The sequence below is a fragment of the Ursus americanus genome, chromosome 5 (genome assembly GCF_024610735.1).
Source record: "Ursus americanus isolate L20-20 chromosome 5, mUrsAme1.1.p, whole genome shotgun sequence".
In the NCBI taxonomy this organism is placed as follows: domain Eukaryota; kingdom Metazoa; phylum Chordata; class Mammalia; order Carnivora; family Ursidae; genus Ursus; species Ursus americanus.
The window spans coordinates 5,681,666-5,708,093 of record NC_142131.1 but is presented as its reverse complement, the minus strand read 5'-3'; positions in this window follow the sequence as shown (position 1 = coordinate 5,708,093).

Sequence of the window (26,428 nt, the reverse complement as noted above, 5' to 3'; positions counted from 1 at the left end):
ATCTAAAACCATCATCTTATAATTTCATCCCTTTTTAAAATGATGTAAACCCCTGTAAAACACGCACAGAACCTAAACCCAAAATACCAGACCATGTCCTAAAGCAACCGGGAGTGCTCATGAGCACTGTAATTTTTACTGAGTTCTAAGTTGTATTTGTTGGGCTTCAAATGAGATCTTGGCTCATTATTTTGGAGTACAAGCACTCTGAAATTCCTCTTCATCTTACCTCTTTCTCCACGTTAGCTTGCTAACCTTGTACCAATCTCCTGAATTCATTAATTTAGCACACTTTATTTACATGTGTATTTTCTATTGCTATGTAACAAATTATCACAAACTTAGTGACTTTAAAGAATAATCATTTATTAGCTCCCAGATTTGTATATGAGAAGTCCTTGCATAGTGTGGTTAGGTTCTCTGCTCAGAATCTTATAAGGCTAAAACCAGGGTGTTAGCTGGGCTGTGTTCTTTCTGGAAGCTCTGAAGAAGTATTACTCCCACACTCATTTAGGTTATTAGCTCACATTTTAGGATTAAAGTCCCTGGTTTCTGACTCATTGTCAGTGTAGAAAGCCTTTAATTGAGAGAGATCAATTTTTTAGGCAACCCAAAAGCAGCACTTGCAGCCAAGTTTTTGTTATGGAAAGAAAGTGGATCTTTAAAACTAGAGGCTGAAGGAGGGGACAATGAGCTAGGCTACTCTCTTTCATGAGGCAAAGCCCGGGTATCATAATGTGAGCCTAGTTTGCTTGGATTTATTTGTTTATTGATTGTTTGCTTGTTTGACATAAAATAGTGCCATTAAATTCATGATTATGACTGACTCCTCCCATAATTTGACAGTAGCTTAGCTAAAGTATTCATATTCAAATTGTTTTTCATTTCTCTTTTTCTCTTATATGGATTTTAGTTATTGATAAATTCAGAAAAGTAAAGTCTGTTTTTCAGGATTAATTTTAAGCCAGAGTAAACTAAATCAGATTTTAATAATCAAAATATATAAATCTATAATAAGATGAGTATTTTTATAAGACTCACAGTGAAACAATGAATGTTCATTGGGAGTAGAAAATTGTTTTTTACATTTACATTGGAAAGTGGAACACTGTGCACATTATCATCATAAATCAACATGACATCAAAACATTCTTTCAAGTCAGTCTATCAATAAATATGTTTTGAGTGTCTACCATGGTAGGGAGACTGGGGAAAAAATGAGTATCAGAACTGTAAGGAATTTATATCTTTGCAGAGACAGAGCTAACATACACTGGCACATAAATTCTATACACCAATTACCCACTTGGGCAGTTCAGCCCATATGCACTAGAGATCTTCAGAAGAGGACAAAATCAATGTGGAGAACTCTTTGTGAATGAGGAAGCAGGAAATAAGAACAAATCCAATTTGAATGGACTAAGTTATGAGAAGTTCCATCCTGTTTCCTCGTGAATATATGCATGTATGCTTGTGGTCTCACAGGGAGAGACTCATCTGTTAGAACTTTAAAGCCACACAAATATATGTATACAGACACATTAACATATATATATATACTATATAACCCAAAGTGACAAAGTGACATGGGAAATGATCCCATTTGATAACAGTATAATGACATGATTATTGAAGTTTAAAGTAATTTTTGAGTCACTAATAACGTAGTTGATTTGAACAAATTTGGGAACGGTTGCATTTAAAAATTAATGTAACACCCACATTCATTTGCATCACGTGGTTCTGTTCAAAAGAAATTTCATTGTCTTTAGCCCTTCTCCTAGGAAGTTACCTTTGGATAGGCTTCAATTCATTTGACAGAATTTCTGTTGGATGACTTCCCTAACTGGTTTTCCCCCTTAAAATGACTATGTTTTAATGTATATATTTTTCTGATTTCAAAAGCAGTATGTGGAAAATATAAGAAAGCATTAAAGAAGAAGAAGAAAAATTTTAAAAAATAAAGTACATCATCTGGTAAAAAAAAAAAAAAGAAAAAGAAAGAAAGAAAGAAAGAAAGAAAGAAAGAAAGAAAACTAAATGTGCCAAAATTCTCGCATCCAAAGATAACGATTTTCTTCAATCTGGTGTCTTTATCTTGCATAATTGTCTCTCCTGATTCTCATGTCATTTAAAATTTAAATGGCTATTTATAAAATGAAATTTCCTTTTGTAGTATCTCTTAGATTTCAATTTTCTTGATACATGTTCCCTTTAATTAATATCAGTTATCATTTGTGATATCCATCTTGCAAATGTATCCATCTTATAAGCAAAATAACTTCAGAAAAAAATTGCAGAATGCACATTTAACAAAACACTAAAAAATAATAAAAATTACTTTTTCTTAGAACAGATTAGTATTGCACTAACCACAACTCTATTAGATTATTTCATTACCTACAAACAAACTTAAAAATTGTTACAATAGTTTTATTTATATAAGCCTTATCAAGAAGTTTGCTTCTTAGGAAATGCTCCTATCCCCTCTGCCACAGAGAGTTTCATCTCCTTAATACAGCCTCTGAAGGCTCTTTAGTTAATGTGTATTTGAAGTATCATTCTACTCACAATGAACTGTACTGAAAAGTACCATCAAGCTTTTAGCATTGAAAGAAATCAATCTAGTGATGGTAAATGGTCTGTGGTCTCACAGGGATAGACTCATCTGTTAAAACTTTAAAGCCATACAAATCAAATATCCTTTTCTTTTGTAGAGTGCTTTATGTGGAATTAATGTATTTTAACCCTAACAACAGTAGCATTTTCTGTTCTTGTGAGATGTACAGAAAACTCATTTCTTGAAGGTGCTGTGAAATTAACCATTTCAATTTGATTCAGCTTTTCTCACTGATCATGATGATCAGATGCTGAGACACTGATCAATGACCAAACAGGGATTTAACTTGTTTGTTGTTTTTTTATATATTCGACACTATATGGGTGTCAGTAATTTGCAAAATCCTAATAACAGATTGATAGACTCTTAAATACAGCATTGGCAGTTGCCTGCAATTTCAAAATAGCTGAATCATGTCTGAACCTTCCCTATGCCACCTATGATAAAATAAAACCATACAAATATATAAACATTATATTGTTGAGACTGAAAGGACACAAAAGTGATTTTATTACAACAACTTTTGTATTTTAAAATTATGATCACAAGAGAGCTATAACTTTCCCAGTTTGCAATAATGTATAAAATCATGTGGCTTTTCCCATCCACTCCTTATGCACAAAAAAACCCAAAAACAAAACAAAACAAAAAACTCCCCTCAATTTTGCATAGAAATTTTAAGACAAACTTACCAAAGTAAATGCATAGATTCTAAAAATTTGCTAGATACAATATAGTTTTTCATTTTAATATGAATAAACATTATTCCATTTTCAAAACCATATTTAGTCACTAAACTTGTAATTTTAGTACAATATTAATTACTTTGGAGCACAAAGCCATTAAGGCAACAGAAGCCTAGCAACACTGAGAAGCTTTTCTATGGGTCCAGAAAGCAAGTAAAACCCAGGACAAGTGGTAAAAAAAACTTAAATTATACTGAGAACTTTTACCAAAGAGAGAACTTATTACCAAGCTACTAAGGAAAATTATTTAGCTAACAAGAATTATGTAATTTCCTTCCTTAGATATCAAGATATATTTATTTAGCTTGTTCCTCACATACTAATTTAAAAAAGGAAAAACAACAGATATTCTTTTGAACCTACCAATTTATGGCATACTTTGTTTTTAAGAATTTGCTGAAAGATACAAAGATAAACTTTGGATTAACATAGTTCATAAATTTCCTAGGAATTAAATAGTATTGCGGATGATCCTTGAAGAGAACCCCTGGAATTTTTCAGCGTTAACAACCTTTTCAGCAAACCAAAGCAATTAAATAAAACCATTATACAAATGTAAGAGTCTCCACATATGTTCTCTTCCCCTTCTAAGCATAGATAAGTATTCAGACAGTTTTCTATACAATTCACACACATACATACACCCATACTCCCTTTTGCAATATGTTAACTATTGTTTTAGACCTTAAGAGTGGTAGTGTCTCTTTAGGAAACACTAGTACTAAGAGAGTAGCCCTCTAAAACTCCACAAAATACTGGAGAAAACAAACAAACAAACAAACAAACAAACAAACCCTCAAACATAAATCTTGGAGCTGTGCTTTTTTCCTCACATTGATTGCTTGAAAGCTAGAACACAATTTGTAGCACATCCCTAGCAGTAAAATCCTTGAATTATCACTTATAACACTTATTTTTATTTTACCCTATTATTATTCAGAGCTGTGTTCACCACTGACAGCTAATCTGATTTGATCCTGGCTAATGCTAACATGTAAAGAGTTTATCTGAATGAATGGGGAAGAATGGCTCAACTCCTTGGTTATCTAAGCTATGAATCTAAAAGATCGTCAATCAATTATGGAACACTTTGATGATTAATACTGGTTTGTCAAATTATTCTAATTTATTGCTATAACCAGCCCTTCCAATTTCAATAGTGAGAATGGATAGATAGATACATACATAGATACATAAATGAAAAACTTGAAATAAAAAGAATAAATGAAAACATAAACTGGTAATGAAGGAAAATCTCTGCCTATCAATAATTAGGACAGTTGGTGGTATTGATGTATAAGTAATCTGCCTTATATCATGTAAACCATAAAATATTTCAGAGTGAGGGAGTGGTTGTCCAGAGCTAAAAATATTATGAGGCTATAATTATTTTATATTAGATTCCTTTTGCATTTTAATATAAATCAAAAGCATTTATTGTACAGGACATTTTTTTAAAGTTTCGGTAATAAAAGTGGTGATTCAAAACATTAAACAGCATTTCTAGCTATGCCTGTAGGTCATGTGGAATGTTAAATGCCAACATGCCAACCAATCACAACCCAAACTCTGAGCTGCTCTCAAGATTATATATAATGAATAACAGATTGTAAGTTGGGGGTTTATGCATGATTCTAAGATCTTCTTAAAACTTTTCTTTAAAACATTGCCTTTAGACTCCCTGTTTGACAACTACAGCCGTCTCTACATGGCAATACCACATTATCACATAGTATATGGTTGTCCAAACAAAGATAAGCTGCTCACCAAGATCACAGAACAATGACAACAGGAGAGTTTCTGTTTTCCTTTTTATGCATTAATCACTAAAATATCCACATTCAAATGAAAATATGTCTCTCCCAAATTAAGTCATTCATTTTTCCAAGTGTTTTTAAAGAATTTTTAATACCCAAAAGTACAAGAAAACAAAAAAAAGACCTATAGTCAATCTCTCTGTCAGCATATTCCCTATTCACATGAAAGTAAGTGTAAAATTTACTCTGAAATAATAAATGCTTGAACAAAATCAAACAATTAATTTGGCAGATATTCACTAATTTAACAAATATCTATTGAACACCTATAATTGCCAGAAAATACTTCAGGTGTTTAAAATGTATCAATAAAGACATTGGACAAATTTCCTTATTCTCATGGTGAAGAGACTTACGGTGCCAGAAAAGCAAACCATGCACAATTACACAAACAACTTTTACTATCTCGAAATATAGTATAGGATGTAAAGAAAAAGCAGAGTAGATAGGAAAGGGTAAGGGAGAGAGGGCTCCTTTATAAAGGGTGGTGAGAAAAGGCTAACCTTTAGATGAGGTGATATTAGAGCAGAGACCTTAATGAAGTGAGGAAGTCAGAGGTTGGTGACAGAAGAAAACCATAAATACAAATTCCAGATCCAAGGGCAACCTTGGAGAGTTATCTTTTACTTACATACTTAAATATTAATGTGGAAATACAAATCTCTTTTTTTAAACCTATAAGCTGGTGATTTATCAAACATTCAGTATCATTTTTACCATATTAGTATATGGGGACTTACCATTGAAATGGGAAAAAATAGCATGAATCTGATCACCATTGGAATTATAGAGGAAGTAATCCACTAAACAAAAGAAATGCTTAATTTTATATAAAGATCAAGTGAAACAAAATATATTTTAAAGCACTGTAAAATGTAGAAATATTAATTTCCCAATTAAATTACTGTCTTTTTAAAAAGATTTATTCATTTTCTGTAGAAAGCGAGAGAGCACAAATGGGGAGAGGCAGAGGGAGAGGGAGAGAGAATCTCGGTCGGATTCCCCACTGAGCAGGCAGTCTGGCAAGGGTCTCAATCTCACCACTCTGAAATCAGGACCTGAGCTGAAACCAGGAGTCAGGCACTTAACCAACTGCGCCACCCAGGCATCCTCCAATTACTTTCAGTGGAAGCACTGTAAAATAAGAAAGCAAAAAAAAAAAAAAAAAACCTTTTCATATTTATTAGAAACGTTTATTAGGATGGATAAAATGTTCATGTGTTTGAATCCACTGATTCTCATTCTAAGATCCTAGACTAAAAGTATATTGGATAAAAGAGTAAATACTTTATGGTGGACATTATTTTTCATGTTAAAAAAAAGTCTATGACCAATATAAGTCAAATGGCTAAGTAAATTATAGTGAAGCCATGTTTGCAATTATTCACCACCATTAAGTATGGCATTTTTAACAGTCTAATTACCCATAATTAACAACATCGGAGTCCTAATCACAGGTAACAAAAATGTGCTACAAATAGTATGTAATAATAAGATTTCTACTGTTTAATATGAAAGTCTGGCTAATTAAAAATGCATATAATACAGAAAATATTTATAACCAAAATGTGCAAAGATCTTTTTACAAATTAAAGAGAACAATCAGTGTAATAAAATAAATGAACAAAGGTATAAAGAAACAATTTCAAAATAGAACTGCAAATGAAAAAGAAATAGAGAAAATGTTGCTTCCTTTAAGGTCTAGGGTAAAAGGAGAGCAAATATGATATAACCATTTTCATTAGACTGTGAAAAATTTAATAGTGCTGGTAGGGATATGGAGACAAGGGTCCTATCATACATTGTTGAAGGAAATGAACAATAATCAGGAAATATTTAGTAATATAATTTCAAAGCACTTAACTTTGATCTAACCACTTCACTTTTGGGGATCTATCAGCATATCTATGAAACTATTTATTGTAGTATTGTCTGATTGATCCTAAATAAAGGAAGGATAAAATACTTTAGGTATATTCATATACACTATGTAATATTCTAAAGGTATTAAAAATAATAAGTTAAAGTTATATGTATCAATACAGATGGAGGCATGTGATGTGTTTTTTTAAGTTTTTATTTTAATTACAGTTAACTAACATATGGTGTTATATTAGTTTCAGGTATACAATAAAGTGATTCAGCAATTCCATGCATCACCTGGTGCTCATCAGGACAAGTGTACTCCTCAATCCCCATCACATATTTAACCCATCCCCCCACCCAACTCCCCTCTGGTAACCATCAGTTTGTTCTCTATAATTAAGAGTCTGTTTCTTGGTTTGTCTCTCACTCTCTCTTTTTTATCCCCTTTGCTCATTTGTGTTGTTTCTTAAATTCCACATATGAGTAAAATCATATGGTATTTGTTATTCTCTGACTGACTTATTTCGCTTAGTGTTAAACTCTCTAGCTCCATCCATCTTGTTGCAAATGGGAAGATTTCATTATTTTTATGGCTAAATAATATTCCATTGTATGTACATACCACATCTTCTTTATCCATTGACCTATCCGTAGTCACTTGGGCTGTTTCCATAATTTAGCTGTTGTAAATAATGCTGGAATACATGTAGAAGTGTAAGTATCCTTTGGAATTAGTGTTTTTGTATTCTTTGGGTAAGTACCCAGTAGTGCGATCACTGGATCCTAGGGTAGCTATTTTTAACTCTTTGAGGAACCTCTGTACTGTTTTCCACACTGGCCGTAGCAATTTGCATTCCCAGCAACAGTATACAAGGGTTCCTTTTTCTACACACCCTTACCAACACCTGTTGTTTCTTGTGTTTTTTATTTTAGCTGTTCTGACAGGTGTGAGGTGATACCACATCGTAGTTTTGATTTGCATTTCCCTAATGATCAGTGATGTTGAGCATCTTTTCATGTGTCTGTTGGTCATCTTTATGTACTCTTTGAAGAAATGTCTGCTTACGTCTTCTGTCCATTTTTAAATTGGATTATGTGTTTCTTGGGTGTTGAGTTTTGTAAGTTTTTTATATATTTTGGCTACCAATTTTTTATTGGATATGTCATTTACAAATACCTTCTCCCATTCAATAGGTTGCTCTTAGTTTTGTTAATTGTTTCCTTTGCTGTGCAGAAGCTTTTATGTCAATATAGTCCCAATAGTTTGTTTGCTTTTGTTTCCCGTGCCTCAGAAGACCTATACACCAGTAATGAAGTAGCATGTGATGTATTTTTTACAAGAAAAAGCAAATTGTAGAGAAATATGTATTTCCATATTTGTAATATTAAGATTTAAAAAATTAGACGTATAATATTTATCAGAATTTTCTGGAGAGAAAAGAGACAAGGTACACAGGAATATAAAGAAAGGTAATAGAAAATGGAATATCACACATGGCATAATTTTAATTGGGTATATAAAATAAAAACTTCAAATAATAATAGTATTTTCAATGTGTAAAAATTGAATATGCTTACAGACAATGTAATAGGCATAAGGTAAAATATTAATATAGTGGACTCCAAGAAAATCTTGTCTTTTATTTGTTAATATTTTAATTTAATTATGAAACAAATTAACACTTCTAGTCAATAAACAAAATAAAAGAAAGAAGAAAGGAAGAACATGTCTGGCTTATTAGAAATTCTTATAGTTTTGATTTTCTATGTATTATATGGTGGATTATTTTTATTTTTATCTATATATTTATATAGTCTCCAAGAATTTTGCTATTAGTATTCTATGTTTTACACTTAAAAATTATTAAATTTTATAATTATAAGATACAAGCTTTATGTTAAAAAGTGGAAGTAACCACAGAAATAATTTTGTCATGAGACTCTAGAGAGAAAGATTCCCAGAAAGATCTCAAAGCTCCCAAGAAAAATTATCATAATTTATCCCATAAAATAATTTGGGGGGACTGCATTTTTTTAAAAAAGTGAAAAGGGGGGCACCTGGGAAGGCCAGTCGTTAAGCGTCTGCCTTTGGCTCAGGGCATGATTGGGATTGAGCCCCACATCAGGCTCCTCCGCTGGGAGCCTGCTTCTTCCTCTCCCACTCCCCCTGCCTGTGTTCCCTCTCTCGCTGGCTGTCTCTCTCTCTGTCAAATAAATAAATAAAATCTTTAAAAAAAATTTAAAAAGTGAAAAGAGAGACATATCTAATCCTGAGGTTTTTAAACACTACAGGTACCATCCCTATACAACGGTCAGGGGGACCACTTATTACAACTCTTTCTTCCTCTCCTCCTCAAAGAACCCCCAGATAACCAAATAGGTCAAAATCTGAATGAGTGCTAAAAATGGGGACAGATTGCCTATGCTTATATGCCCTGAGCTTCAACTATATGACTACAGTGAAGGATGTCAGTTAACTAGAGAAATCTCAGTACCTTAGCCAGAACTCCAGCTACAATCAATAATCTAGACAGAAGACCTAATGGCATGGTCCAGAGGATAGATGGAGACCATATAACTTTAAATCTTTGTTTTTTGTTGTTTTTGTTTTTGTACCTAAAAAACAATATCCTCAATAACAGATTCAATGGCAGGCCCACATTTTTGCTGAGGTTACAACAAATAGAAAGCTGAGAGTTATACAGTGCCTCTCAGCACAGTGAGTTATGCCAGACTCAGGAAAAGCAACTAATATCGTTGAAAGTAAAAACCTAGGATGATTAAATCAAGTAAGAAGCAGCAGAAGTAACTGCCCAGTTATGGACAATTGTAACACAATTCAAGGCAGTGTCCCACATTGCTCGAGAAGTCCAAGAGCCCTCATTCCTAGAAGACCGGCTGTTGATTCACCCTACCCAACAAGCAGGATCCTTCCTTATTCACAATCACTGCTGGTATAATTCAGAGATAGGTCAAAAGAGAACCTCAATATTACATAGAGGATCCTACAGTCAGTAATCATTAAACATTTGAGTCAGAATAGTACTAAACAACAACACATTATAGAACAAAGACCAGAAAGATCAAGTTACTAGTACAAACAGAAGAGAACTTTAAAGGCTCTACAATTAATACTTCAGAATGATAAAAAATATTTCTTATGAAACAAAAATAGGCTGTTACATAAAAGGGGCCATTCAAAAGAAAAAGCTAAAACTTAAAGACATGAAAGGTTTATTCAGCATTTCCCAGTCTTCCCTTCTCAGTTAATGTCCCCATTATCTACCAAGTTGCTCAGCATAAATATTACGAATATGGCTTCATTTTTTTGATTACTTCACAGTCCACACCCAGTCTATCAGAAAAGAGCTGTTAGCTCTACCTTCAAACCATAACCATATCTAGGCATTTATCACTATCTCCAATGTTAGCATGATAGTCCAAGGCATCATTATCTCCTACCTTGATTACTACATAAGCCTACTACCATTCTCCCTGTTTCCACACTTTGCTATTATGTCAGTTCTCAAAATAGCACTAAAAGTGATTTTTCTTCAAAGGATAAAGCAAATTATATGACTCCCTGGCTACTTATACTCCAAGTGAACTCTCTGTTCTTCATCACTGTAGAAACCATATAAGATGATCCTGTCTGACTCTCTGATTTTGCCCTGTCCATCTCTCCATCATTCACTGTGCATCAGCCACATTGGCCTCCTTTTGATCCCTTGTCTTAAAGCCTTTAAACTATTTCCCTCTGTACCATTCTTCTCCTGAATCCCCATGTGTTAGCCACTTCTCAGAGATGTTGGACAAAGAAAGTTAAAACAGCCATCTCAGTCCCTCTCTATCCCATTCTGACTTCTTGATGTCTCTTACCAGTGTCAAAAATAACTCCATTTATAGAATCCATGATTTCCTTGTCTTCTTCAGCTTGAACTATAATTTAAATGCCAGGAAGGCAAGTAAAGGTCTTTATATCTATCTATATTTCATACACTGAATCCCCAATCCCTAGAATGGGAATCACTGACATAAAGTATACAACTCAAAACTTCTTCAAAAAATGGAAGAAATGAACAAATTTTGGTAAATTTATAGGTAAGAAACAGCAACTTGCTGTTTAAATGTGTGATTTTTATACTCATTAAAAACATTTATTTGTATTTTATTTAAGAGGTGTCCACATTATTTGCATATTTTTTCATCAGGCATTTGTCATTTTCTTGTTAATTTTTATGAATTACTTGTTAGGACTTTAATAGACTAGTGAAAAGATGTTCATTTTCTTCTAAAACTTCTTTTCACTTGTGGAATATTCTTTGAAGAGGGAAGAACATATCAAGATTAATTAAAAACAGAAAAGTCTCCATGAGACTAGAGATGGAAAAATTGCAATTTTGATTTTCAAAAAGAAAAACATTTATATTTTGAAAATCTGATCATTGCACATCAATCTCAGGCAAGAATTTAGAATTGATAGTTAAAAAAATGGGTTGCGGGGCGCCTGGGTGGCGCAGTCATTAAGCGTCTGCCTTCGGCTCAGGGCGTGATCCCGGCGTTCTGGGATCGAGCCCCGCATCAGGCTCCTCCGCTGGGAGCCTGCTTCTTCCTCTCCCACTCCCCCTGCTTGTGTTCCCTCTCTCTCTGGTTGTCTCTGTAAAATAAATAAATAAAATCTTAAAAAAAAAAAAAATGGGTTGCAAGCAACTAGAAAAGAAAGCAGTGATTAGAACTATGGGTTGCTAAGAAAAAGCCTTGTTAGACTAAATTCCTTTTTTTTTTTTTTTTTGACAGGCTTACTAGACTGGAAAATCAGAAAAATGCAATAGACAAGAAATATTCAGATTTCGGTAAGAAATATAAAAGTTTCTCATGATATCCTTATGAATAAGAGAGAGAAATATGAGTTGAATGATTTCACAATTAGATGAATTTGTATCTGATTTAACAGCTATACCCAGAGGTTTCTAATTAATGGATCACACTGATCTTGAGGGGTATTGTCTTTCATCCTGTGCCTAAAGACAATACTTTATGCAGTGACTTAAATGAGAATCTTGAATGTATATTGATTAAATTTCTCAATAAAATGAAGCTAGGAGAGAAGGGAAAATTAAACCAGAATCAAATAAATAAATAATCAAGCCATGTAAATGTCAAAAAAAGCCATTCCAATCTTAAGTTACATGTATAGAAATGTAATATCTTCAGTGAATGCTGTGGTATTTCTGATCTTTTCTGGTCAGATCTCTTAAAGAAGTGTGTTCAGTTCTGGGCAGTAAGATTTAAAGAAATATGAAAAATAAATAAATAAATACAACTATTAATAAAAATAGCAATGATAATAAGCCAGATAAGAAATGGGGATCAAGCTGCTATAGGGAAATAAAAATCATATCATATAAGGGAGGTCTCCAGGCTGAAGGAAAGAGTATTCAAGAAAGACATCTTAATTGTTCCAGATATTTGAAAGTATTTGCAAGTTTTTTAATGGAAAGAGATAAGAACGATTTAAAACTCTAGAAAAAAAAAAAAGAAAAAAAAGAACCAGAGTAAATGGGTTTAAATGAGAAAGATTTCTGTACATGTGAAGATCACTGTAATGTTCATAATTCCACAGAGATGGAAAAAATACCTCCTGGGAGTTCAAAGCAGAGACTTTAAGATCAGGAAAGCAGAAATGTTATCCTGGAATATAAGCCTGTTTAGTTGTTGGAATATCCATCTGTTGCAAATTCACTGCTACAAAATGCCATACAGGAAGTCAATCAAATGGGTCTTTTTTAAAGAAAATTATTATACAATCTACTAATTAAAGTTAAATATTCTTAAATAACAAATTTTGCAGTGAAGCTTAGGTTGTTTTCAATTAAATTTAAGAAAATTTAAATATTTGTTTTTATTGTGTATTTAGAAAGAGAATCATTGGCCCAAAGGAGTCTATTGTTATGAATAAATATACATAAAGTCTCCTGTTTTAGATAAAGAGAAAGGGACAAGGTACATAAATGAGGCCAAAAGAATTAGAAAGAGTTTATAATTTGTATGCTTCCCCAAATATCCAACTAAGACACCGAGGATGTTTGTATTTTACTATTAGAGGTAGGCAGAAGTTAAAGGAAATGTTTTCATGAGGGTATTTTTTTAATTAAGGTAAAATTTGCATACAGTAAATATATAGTTCTGTGAATTTGGACAAATGCATAAAACTAAGTATCTACAACCATAATTGAGGTATAGTTCCATAACCCCCTAAACCTCCTTCCAGCCCCTTTTGTAGTCAGCCCTTTTTCTTACCAACAGCCCCTGGCAAATACTGATCTGTTCTTTGTACCCATAGTTTTGCCTTTTCTAGAATATCATATTAATTGAATCATACGGGATGAGGCCTCTTGAGTCTGGTTTCTTCATGAGGGTCATTTAATGATTGAAAGAAAAGTAGTGCCTTTTAATGTCTGTCTTGTTTGGGCTGCACTGAGATATCGTAATCAGGACAAATATAGCAGAATGATGAATGACAAGTTGATACAATCAATCAACAGTGGAGACATGGGGGTAAAACAACAATACTGTGATGTGTAAGATCAGCACTGAACAAATGTGAAATACTACCTTAAGAGTCTCAACAAGGGGGGTGAAGTCCTGTTCTTGTGCATGCAGGTAGAAGATAACACCTAACTGGAATTACCATATTAACGTTAACGTGACCTCATTTATATCTCTTGGTTTATTAGTCTTATGAACTTTAGGCTACAAAAGCATAACAAAATTGGTTAAAATAAATAAATAAATACCAAACTCATAAACTAAATATTTTATCAACTGAATGTTGAAATAATGCTGACAATCTGAGAAAGATATAAATATACTGCATTTGTTCCAAAACCCAAGATGAAGGAGTTCAAAGAAAGAAAGCAGAAACTATATGTGGCCATGGACCAGATAGAAATAGATAAGTGGAAGGAAGGAAGTTGTTAAGTAAATGGTTCTATTCTAAGAAGTTGCCATCAGACTTCTTTTTTAACCATGGTCACTGGTCAGGTTCATTCTAGTGAATTTCACGACACTAGATAAATTCAGGGATGAGCTGAAATCATATAGTTATTCATAGTGATGTAAATAGAAATAGTTTACTCAGAAAAAAAAGTTTAGTCAAACTTCTAAAATGATCAGTCAGAGTTTTTTTTTTTTTTTCAAATATACTCAATAGTGACAATTTTTTTTTCTTTAAAGAGACACTATTTGGAATTGAGGGTTTTTGTTTGCTTGTTTTGGTTTGTTTGCTGTTTATTTGTTTTTAATGATAATGACAAGGTTGGTTAATAGCTCACTTTTTGCTCAGCCATAAAGTCTTATATATAATATGTACTTATTATGTGTTTGTTGGGTGAGTGGTAAAAAACAATTATTTTTAGTTTGCTTATGAAAAGACATTGAATCTGTGAAATGACTAAAGTTTTCTACCAAAAGCCTTGGCCTTACTCTAGAAAAGAATTTCTTAGGCTAGATACTAAGATAATCTGTCCCCAAATAGCTATAGATCTAGACAGAAGCATATTGTCTTATTGTTAGTAGAGCACTATGATTCTACACATCCCTTTTGAAGGCAAGAGAAGAGTAGGTAAGCTTGAAGGAGAAAAAGGAAGATGTATGTCATGCCTTAAGACTTTTAGGAAGTAAATGAGTCATTCAGTCAGCCTGTCCGCCCCCGTGCTCCTTCCTCTCTGTCTTCATTGAGGCACACACAGACTAACTTGCTACAGAATACGTTTAGACACAGACTCACCTAACATGTTTTCTTTGCTGCTCCAATCATATACAAGGCTCTAGGGGAACTTCAAAAGACACTGTCTTATTATGGCAAGGAATCTTTCTTCTGTCCAAAAAGTTATTCCAGTTTACCCATGGGAAAGTGTTACACAGGGAAATTGGCTCTTACTTGCTCCTGTGTTTGGATGCTACTCCTCTTTCTCTGGCTCTCAACAAGAATTTAAATTGATGGTGTATCATAGGATAAGTAGTTCATAGCCCCATCTCTGCAAGGCCTCACATTAAGTGACCTAAGGTATGCTATTATTCAACCAAAAACTTTTTTGACGAACTTGGTTATCCCACAGTGGTTAGAGATAGGTGAGGACTTTTTCTCTCATCCCCAGAATAAAAAAATGTGCTACAAGCAAACATTTGATAGGTTCCTGCTAAAGAGAAATATTTATTACAAAAGCTGCGTAAAAACAGCCCTGCACCTTTTTGTAGTTTTGAAAAGTTTCCTTCCGATTCCTGGATACTTCCAGAGACCTTAAATGGAAAACTAAAGGCAATAACATTCCCAGAGCAGGCATAGTGGCTTGGTGGTCAGGACAGGCAGAAGGATGCTCCACTCACTACCAAAGACTGAGATCTCAAAAGATGAAATCAGAGAATTGAATCTTTATCCAAGGGCAGAAAGGACTGTGCAATACTCCTTACCAATCTAACATTAATGCTAAATACTCACGTTGGTAAAGACATTAAAACTAAATTATACTTAATGGTGAAAGTCAAAATGCTCTCCCTATAAAATTGGGAAAAAAGGCAAAATGTTGACTGTCAACATTTCCACTCAATGCACTCCTGAAGTAAGGCAAGAAAAAGACATGAAAGACCTACAGATTAGACAGGAAGAAATAAATCTATCTCTATAGTTACAGATGGCATGATTGTAGAAAATCACAAGGAATCTACCATAATAGTCCTAGAATCAGAACTAGTAAGATCACAGGATACAAAATTAAGTATTTCTATATACTAACAACGAGCATGAGAAAAACAGCAATAAAAAGCACAAATACCACTTATAATTGCTCCAAACATAGTGAAAAACTTAGATATACCTTTGACAAAATATGTACAGGACATGTATATTAAAATTACAAAATTCAGATGGAACAAATCAAAGAAAACCTAAATAAATGGAGAAATATACAAAGTTCATGAATCGGGAGACTCAACATAATAAAAATTCTCCCCAAATGGACTTATGGGTTTAATGCAATCTCTACAAAAGTCCCAACAGAGATTTTTGCAGACAGAGACAATTCTAAAATTTAAATGGAAAGTTATAAGCTCTAGAATAGGTCTCATTATCTTGAAATAAGAATAAATGGAGGAATCACTTTACTTGATATTTAAAGTCTACTATATATAGCTATAGTAATCAAGAGATTGTGCTTCTGGCAGAGAAATAAACACATAGATCCACATAATGGAATAGAAAACCCACTAATAGGACTACACAAATATGCTCAACTGACTTTGTAGGAAGGTAGAAAACCAATTCAGTGAAAGACTGCCTTTCAACAAGTGGTGCTAAGAACAACTGAGCAACCAGAGGCAAAAAATGGACCTCAACTTAAACCTCACAGCTTATTTTACAGTAACTAAAAATGGATCATGAACTTAATGTAAAACTTAAAACCATTAAGATTTTTAGATTTTAAGATTTTATTTATTTATTTGACAGAGAGAGAAACAGCCAGCGAGAGAGGGAACACAAGCAGGGGGAGTGGGAGAGGAAGAAGCAGGCTTCCCGCTGAGCAGGGAGCTCGATGTGGGGCTGGATCCCAGGACCCTGGGATCATGACCTGAGCCGAAGGCAGATGCTTAACGACTAAGCCACCCAGGCTCCCCTAAAACCATAAAACTTTTAGAGAAAAGAAGGAAAGTCTTCAGGATTTTTCAGCAAAGTATTTTTAGGCTTGACACAAAAAGTATGATCCATAAAAGGAAAAATTGACAAACTGAATCTAATCAAAATTAAAGTCTTTTGCCCTGCAAAAGCTCATGAGAACTTAAAAAGACAAGCTACGGAGTGGAAGAAAAAATTTTAGCTATGTATCTAACAAAAAGCTGGTATTTGGAATATGTAAAAAACTCTAAAAACTCAATAGCAAAAATAAAATTCAATAAGAAGGGCAAAAGATATGAACACATATATCATTGAAGAGGATACACTGAAGGCAAATAAGCACATGGAAAGATGTTTAGCATTATGAGCCATCAGGGGAATGCAAATTAAAACTACAGTGAGCTATCACTACACATGGATCAGAATGGATATAATAAGAAATACTGACAAAACCAAACATCATTGAGGATGCAAAGAAACTGGATTGTTCTACATTGTTGTTAAGAATGCAAAATGTAGGGGCGCCTGGGTGGCACAGCGGTTAAGCGCCTGCCTTCAGCTCAGGGCGTGATCCTGGCGTTATGGGATCGAGCCCCATATCAGGCTCTTCCGCTATGAGCCTGCTTCTTCCTCTCCCACTCCCCCTGCTTGTGTTCCCTCTCTCGCTGGCTGTCTCTATCTCTGTCGAATAAATAAATAAAATCTTTAAAAAAAAAAAAAAGAATGCAAAATGTATAGCAGTCTGGAAAGCAGCTTAGCAGTTTCCTAAAAAATTAAACATGCAATTATCAGATGACCCAGCAATTTTACTCTCTTCAGCGTTTATCTCTGAGAAACGAAATTCTATGTCCACACAAAAACTTAAAAACCAGAATACTCATAGCAGCTTTATTTGTAATAGCCCCAAACTGTAAACAGCTCAGTCAATAGGTATATGGTTAAACCATCTCTGGTACATCCATAATATAGTACACTACTCAGCAATAAAGAGAAAACCTATTGGTATATACAATGACTTCAAAGAATCTCTAGAGATTATTTTAAGTGAAAAAAGACAATCTGAAAATGTTGTACTATATGATTCCTTTTACATATCATTTTGAAATGACAAAATATTTGAAGTGGAGAACATATTAATAGTTGTTAGTGGTCAGACCAGAGACAGGTTGAGCGATGGAAGGAGATGAACATAGTTGTAAAAGGGCAACAGGAAGAAGCCTTGTGATAAAACTTCAGTTTCTTAACTGTGACAGTGGGTGCACAAATCTACATATAAGATAAAATTGTATATAATTTAAATATGCAAGTAAGTTCAAGTAAAGTTAGAGAGATATGGATAAATGGGTGGATTGTATTGATGTTAATACCTTGTCTTTGATATTGTACTATAATTTTGCAATATGTTATCATTGGGATAAACTGAGTACAGGGTTCACAGGATCTCTTTGCATTATTCCTTAAAACTAATATAATTTACAATCATGTCAATAAAAACGCCAGTTAAAAACAAAGTGCAAGGGAGACAATGAAATAATCCCCCACAAAAAGATCAGAAAGTAAGGGGAGATTACTGTCGATTCCCTAGTCTTCTATGGATTGCTCCTCCTTTGTGGGTTTAAGGGTACCACAGATTTCTAAAGAAAAATATATAAAAGGTAGCAACAACAGAGTTTTGTAACTTTATCACACTAAAATATTTTTTAAATTTATAAGGACACTTAGAAATAAGGACATGGCACTTAAAAATTCCATCTTTCTCTTTTCAGTGCCTTCTCCTTTTACTGAAAAATTTTACTTTGTCTGCCAGGCCAGTGCTGCTACTCGACAAAACACAAAGAGCCCCTTCCTTACAGTCCTCCTCCCAGACCCAATCTGTTCCCTGTCCATGCCTTCTAAACTTGAGTGCCTCAGGCTTCACCTATGAAAAAGGGAAGGGAGGCTTCCCAAATTCCAGTACAAGAAGAGATTTGGCTAATTTTGCATTAATTGACCTAAAAAACAAGTACATGCAAAGGTGGGGATGAACCTTTCTCAGAAACAAGCGCACATTATCATAAGGTATGACTTATCTCCTGTAAACATTGCTATGACCTTGCTCTTTCTACATAGTAGCCCTAAAGATTCATTCACTCTTCTCTGAGAGCCTGTTTACCACTTGATGGTTCTCTCTGCTTTCCAGGACAAATGGCGATTAGATTGGATCCCATTACCAATAATCTTCACCCTCACAATAAATCAACACACCACAGAGATAGGAGAATTTCCACTTACTTCATTGTTTCCCCAGATTCTCTGTTCATTCATCTCTCTCTCACCCAAGCCTTGTGAATCTAATTCTCTACAAAACACGGGTCCTGTTCCTCCCAGTAGTGCCATGCCTCCATAGTTATGCCTTCCTTCTCCTTCAGCATATTGAGTAATGTTTTTGTCTCTTAGCCATTCAGGATCTTTTTCATCTTCACCGTCTACTTCCATTTCTTGTGAACGGAGAGTATCACTATGGAAATACAGACAATTGTGTCCACTACTGTACGTTTGCTGCTGTTGCACTTCTCCATCTTCAGATTGAAGAAATTCAGACATGCTTGCTTTTGTTCGTTTTGGTCTTCACACAATAATGTGTGTGATAGTTCTCTTTACTGGTCCATCGTGACTAAAAGCAAATCCAGGTTGGTGATGACTATCCTGAGGATTTCCTGCAGAGGAGCCATCATTACATTCATTGATAGAAAAATTTATCCTAGCACCTCTTGGCTGATAAACATAATTGAAGATAAATCTGCTGTGGCAGAGTTCCTTCAGCGTATTGAAGTCATCCAGTAGAGCTGTTCGCTGCTAGATACCACTTCTTCAAATGTAAATAGCTGATATGCCTTAATTTTATGCCAAAGGAGGGCATATTAATGAAAAAGTAGGCCTTAAAAGAGAAATGCTTCTAGGCTGAAACCTTGTAATGTTTCAGACAGGGGCACTAAGCAAAGCAAAGAAGTAGAATACTGGAGATCAGTACTGCTTCAGTCAGATGTTTTACTTGATCATCACTAGAGCTGTGTATGTATCTTTGGATTCAGTCAAACTACAGATTTTCAGAGTCAGAGAATGAATGTGTTGGCAACTTAGAATTATTTAAACAATTCATGATAAACCCACTAAAACTATGAATTTCCTATATGGATATAGCCTTTCTTCTACTTCTTTTCAGAAATAAAGGTATGTCATTTCCAAAATATAATTGTCATCCAGAAATATCAAATTATTACCTTAACATTCAAATAATAGTATATTAATTTGATAAGGCTAAATATCAAATATTTATGCAAGTGTGATAAAAACTTTTAACTTCTTTTTAGGCTATTTTAGAGTTTAAAAAAATTTAGAATTTGATTTGCAAAATTTTTTGCCTTAGATATTACTATATCTAATGAATCTAATGAATATTGTAGTTGAATCCAACCAATAAAAATAAAAGAAGAGAAAAAATATCTCTAGGCTTTTTATTTTTTCCCACATCGAGTAAGGTAAATTAAACATACTAGGAATTATTACTGTCCTTATTTGTAGGCACAGTATTTTTTACATAAAAACCTTACAAAGAAGTTTACTTTAGATAAGATTCCATATACTGGGAGAGGGGAAGAAACAGCACAAATATGTGTAGCAAAGCATAACAAATATCACTTGAGGCAATTTCACTACTAATTCTGTTTTTTTAAAGAAAAAGTCATTTAGAATGATTACCTTATCTTGAATTTGTCAAGTTAACTAATTTTCAAAATATCCTTAAATATTTATGTCCTCATAGCCTGCAGTAAGTATTCTATATATCAAATGGAATAATCAACTTTGTGTAATAACCTATACCTTCAGATTGGAAAGGTCACTCAATTCACACTGAAATCCTTCCATATCTCACGCTGTCATGTAAACTGGGATTGAACACCTTAATAAAGAGAATTCCATGTTCCATGACAGAGAGTTACATTTTAGGCCAGGCATAAAATTAGCAAGTCAGATATATAATGAGTAAAACCTGTGTCCCTCTAACTTCCACTCATCAGATACTATTTCTGCCTTATGGAGTGCATTCTGAAAAAGTTTTTAATTTTCTTCCACGTGACACAATGTATTTGAAAAAGCTATTATTTCTCACCTTCTAGTCATTAGGTTAAACATCAACTGCTCCTCAAATTATACTTCATATTATATGATTCCAGTGCCTTTGACCATCAGGAAGACACACCTCTGAGCAGATTTCAATTAGTGTATAATCCGTTTAAATTTTGACACCCCAAAATGAATGCAATATTTCGGGTAAGGATGAAGGGTAGCACAGTATTATCATTATACTCACACTAGAGATTTCTTTAAATGCAACTAATAATGGTCATCTTGTATTTATAATATCAGACTCAAGTTTATATTAAATCTCTTTATTAAGTTTTTGACACCCCATATCCACTTTACCAGTAAATCCCATCAGCTCTTCCTTTAAATAAATTCAAAATCTACAGCAATTTCCCATTGTGGTTTAATGGTGAAAAATGGAATATTTTTTCATGGTTCAAGGCATCATCATCTGTCTCCCAGACCATTGCAACAATCTCCTATCTGGTTTGTTTCAAATCTTGTCCACTACAGTCTATTCTCCATGCAATGCCAGAGTGTTAAAGTGGGCCTTAAAAAGGCCCTACTCAAAACTTTCCAGTGCTTTTTATTCCCATTCAGAATGTGGATTGGACTTTCCATTTTTGCTAAGAAATAAGGTCTATGAGGGAAGGGATTTTTGTCTATTCACTGTCTATTCCTTAGAATAGTGTCAGACACTTAATAATTCTTAATAAATAATAGTTAATTGTGACTAAGGCAATAAAATAATTTTCATAATTGCTATTATACCTAAACCATTGGATATTGCTGAGCTTCATCATGTATGTAGAATTATACCTTTAAAATCTAAGACAATCAAAATGTATTTGGACTAATTAGAAAATTAGCCAACTGGATAAGATGCAAATCCCAATATATCTTCCTGTATTGTAATAAAAATCAATTATGAAATACAACGGAGGAATACTCTCATTCATAATATTAATGAAACATATAATTAGCCTAGCAAGAAACTTTAAAAGAAATATAAAAACATACCAAAATCACTATAAAACTGTACTTATGCCAAAATTGACTTTCATAAATGGAAAAATATGACATGTTTTGCGATAAATACTATGAAGGTGTCAATTTCTTTACAATTAATTTATAAATCAAATGAAAAAAGTTTTACTCAAGATGCTCACAGTGCTCAAGAAAATATGGAGAAATCTGTTACCTATATTTTGGGAGATTAGCTACTAGAATATTAGTTTAAGGCAAGTTTTGAAAAAATTTTAAAAGTTTAATGAACTAAGCCAAGTAAGACCAGTCTAGGCCAACCAGACAGCAATGGACATTTATTGTTTAACATAATTAGCATAATTAAATTTTAAAAATCATTATTTTAGTGCAAACCATCTTTTTAACCAATGACTGTCTTTTAGTTCATAATTTTTCAACCAATAAATGAATATCCTTCCCACTTGCACATGATCAGCATAATTTATGACCATACTCTCAAAGTGTTTTAATACTTGAATCAACCAATATTTATCTGCCTAACATGTTGCAGTATAAATCATTGACAAAATGTTAATTATGACATCTTTCATAGGGCTCTTCATAATAAATTTTCCTTCAAATTGATACTTATTATCTTGTTTTTGCATATTTCTCAGAATAAAGTTTAAGACATAGTTTTTCCTTTATATATTCCTAACATATTTTCTCTACTGCTTTAAAGTACCTTACACGGGTGCCTGTGTGGCTCAGTCGGTTAAGAGTCTGTCTTTGTAGGATGATCGGTAGGGGAAGAAAGGGATAAAGAAAGGGGGGGTAATCAGAAGGGGGAATGAAGCATGAGAGACTATGGACTATGAGAAACAAACTGAGGGCCTCAGAGGGGAGGGGGGTGGGGGAATGGGATAGACTGGGGATGGGTAGTAAGGAGGGCACGTATTGCATGGTGCACTGGGTGTTATACGCAACTAATGAATCATCGAACTTTACATCGGAAACCGGGGATGTACTGTATGGTGACTAACATAATATAATAAAAAAATCATTAAAAAAAAAAAAAGAGTCTGTCTTTGCCTCAGGTCTTGATCCCAGGGTACTGGGATCGAGCCCTGTGTCAGGCTCCCTCGCCCTCTGCACCTATGCCCACTCTACCCCCTGGCTTGTGCTCTCTCTCTCTCTCTCAAATAGGTAAATAAAATCTTAAAAAAGAAAATACCCTACATGTAGTAGTAATGCAATACACAATAATTTAATTTTTATATAATGTATTTGTATTTCTCCATATTGTCCATAAACATTTTATAAGAAGTTGTTTCGAACTCCTGACTAATGTTGAGACATTATTTTTTAACCACATTTCTAACCAAATAATATATAAATTGTATAAGATATTGATGCAGTTATTCTAAAATAGCTTGTTCTTTGCCCATTCACATGGATCCTAGCTATCACTGATTAATTTTTCATGTTATCCTAAAGCATCCTTTTAACAATATCTTCTAAACTCTTCCCATATATTGACTTGAAGCTCACCAGTCACTCTGTTTTCTGGTTATTTGATTTGGTTTATTGCCCATCTTCTGGAAACTCTCCCAGGCTCTGTATCTCTCTAAAGCCCTGGCAGTGCTTCACTAATCTCATTTAAGTATACTTACAGTGCCCTGAGCTGTAATTGCAAACTTTATTTGATTAAGCTTTGTTTTAATTATTTCATCTTGGCTTTCATATTCCTCTTTCATGACTTCCTGGATATACGCTTCATTTCAAATTTATGTTATGGTCACACCAACTTGACAGATATCATCAGAATTTGCATTCCTTTAGGAAGTTCATATAAAATTACATAGTGAATTTTTCTAACAATAATTCTATTTTGAAGATATCTTCAGAGGACTTAGTCAGTTTATAGAAAAGGAACTACTTGAAAATCTGGAAATGCCAATTTTATGGAATGCATCTCATTAAAAGATTTTGCCCAACCTCTGTTTTGCCATACATGAAACTCTTGTGTTATCTGTGTGATGACCATGAGAATAAAGTTTAAAACTTGGTTTTCCCTTTTATATATTCATATCACATATCTTTTGTTGTTTTACAATGTCCTACATATAGTGATCACATATATATCTACCTGACATGGCAATGGTGTATGCCCCACCTTTGATTTGTCAATAATAGAATTCATCCCAAAATTTAATTAAAACATGGTAGGTTCTAAAAACAAAAGGGAGAAGAAAATCTAATTGGAAGGAGGATTAGTAAAAGTTTAATTAACAAATCAAAATGTATGTATTCAGATGTGATATTGTGCTCAGTCAAGTTGGCAGAAGTCTTTTTTTTTTCCTTTTCTTTCTTTTCTGTTTTATTTTTTAGTGAGAGTTTTAAATTCAGGTATATGCACCATATAAAGAACATTGCTTCTAGGAGAGTTCTGTTGTGTTGTTTGTGTGTAAAAATTTAACATAATGTATGAAGAGATAAGAAAATGCTTTTAATTTAAAGAAGTAACCAAGGGGCACCTCGGTGGCTCAGTCAGTTAAGCATCTGCCTTTGGCTCAGGTCCTGGGATTGAGCTCCATATCGGGCTCCCTGGTCAGTGGAGAGACTACTTCTCCCTCTCTCTCTGCTCCTCTCCTCTGCTTGTGCTCCCACTCTCTCTCTCAAATAAATAATAATAATAAAAACCTTCAATGAAGTAACTAGAAATAGATATATGTGATGATTATTATTCTTTTCATAATAGCTAAAATTGGGATTAACTAAATGCTCAAAATATAGAATAATGTGAGCTATTTGCAGATACATTTTGAAATACCATGCAGGTATATAAATTCAGTTTTTTGAGTTTTCAATAGCAGTAAAAATACATATATATCTCAAACAAAAACCAAAGATAAGGAAGTGCTAATTTATATATACAGTATGACATCTACTATAAAAAAGGAAGATGCTGAAGGGAGTATGTGCAAATTAAAACAATTATCTCTAAATTATAAAACAATAACTTTTATTCTCTTCAATCTTCCTGAATTCTTTATATACCTAGAATATTTTTAATAGTTTTATATGAATAAACTCTTTTTAAAAATTAAGAAATAAAACCACAACTTTGAAAAGAAATAGGATGACAATAAAAACAATACAATATCCAGAGTTGTAACTAATAAAATTTCATTTAATACCACATGTGGAGGCATAACTACTTTTATTTTTTAACTAGGAACTCTAACTCTCCATATTCTGTAATTGTTTATTCTCCAAAAATAATGGCAGCAACAAAATGTCATTCACCCAGATTTTAGATCTCATTTGAATCCTAACCCCACAAAGTAGCCACAATTTCACTCCATCACTCCAATAATGAACTGAGAACATGAAAACACAAGATTGATGTGTTTGTTTAAAAAGAGCTAATATGTCATGCTTGGCTAATGCTGCTCAACTTCATCAATGATAAAGAGAAGAGAATGTTAGTAATGAAGCATCTACTGCACATACTTCAGTGATAGAAAGTGACATGAGAAGCATAGCATTTGCTATTCTCTTCAGATTCAATCTTCTCAACCATGTTGCTCTGGACAAGTCATCTTTTAATCATTTATAGAGCAACCGAGCAACTTGATGCTTCAGTAGTAGGACCCAGCTCAAAATTTAATTAAGGCATTCCAGGATCAAATAACTGAATGGAGATGTAGACCTAATCAAAAACAAGGAAAAGAGGGGCAGAGAAACTGAGGGAAAAAGAGATAGGAGGAGGAAATGAGCTTAAGAAAACTCTATGAGCTTAAGACAAAACTAATATATTCAGGCAACAGTATTTCTTTTTAGACTTGTGCTTTCCACCTGTATCATCTGTCCTTTCTAAATTCCTTAAACAATAACCACATCAAGAAAAATTATAATTTAATCAACTGTGTGTGCTTTACCTCTCTGTACACACACTGTATGTTTGCTACCAGTGTAAGTTTTGTGGGAAAACTTTTTTTCTCTGTGATCGTCAGCCTTGAACTATTAGGCATCAATTTTCAAAGCCTTTCTGGTTCCCCACAGAAATCTAAAAATTGACTTTTCTGAATTACGCTGAATGTGAAATCCTCACCTATAGACTATACAGTGGGAAATATTATTTATTCTTCTTTTTGTTTTAATCTTACAGAGCCTGCTGAAAAAGTCCTGTCCTTACTGACACTCAATTATTGAGCCATTAGTTCATGTATGCTAGTTTTTGGCCTTTTAATGAGAGGTCAGTGGCATATCTAATACCTGTAATATGTTAGAGCTAGAATGGGCTTGTTTTCCTGAGATGCCTTGCTTGCCTCAGTATTTTTCTTAGCTCTTCCTACCATGGTAAATGTGGATATACCGTTCAAAAATACATCCCAATTTCTCACATATTTGGTGATCAAAAAGGATTTTGGTCAATTTGGAGGAGTTCCAGGAATAGGTACCTATTTGTATTCATGTAGTAAACATACATTAAATGAACAGCAAGGTAGACTTTCCAGTTTTCTTCCTAAAGATCAGAATTTAGGCACGGGTGCTCACCCAGGACCAGAGTTCGTATAGCTTCACCTTTGCCTGGAGTAGGATGGCTCTGGGA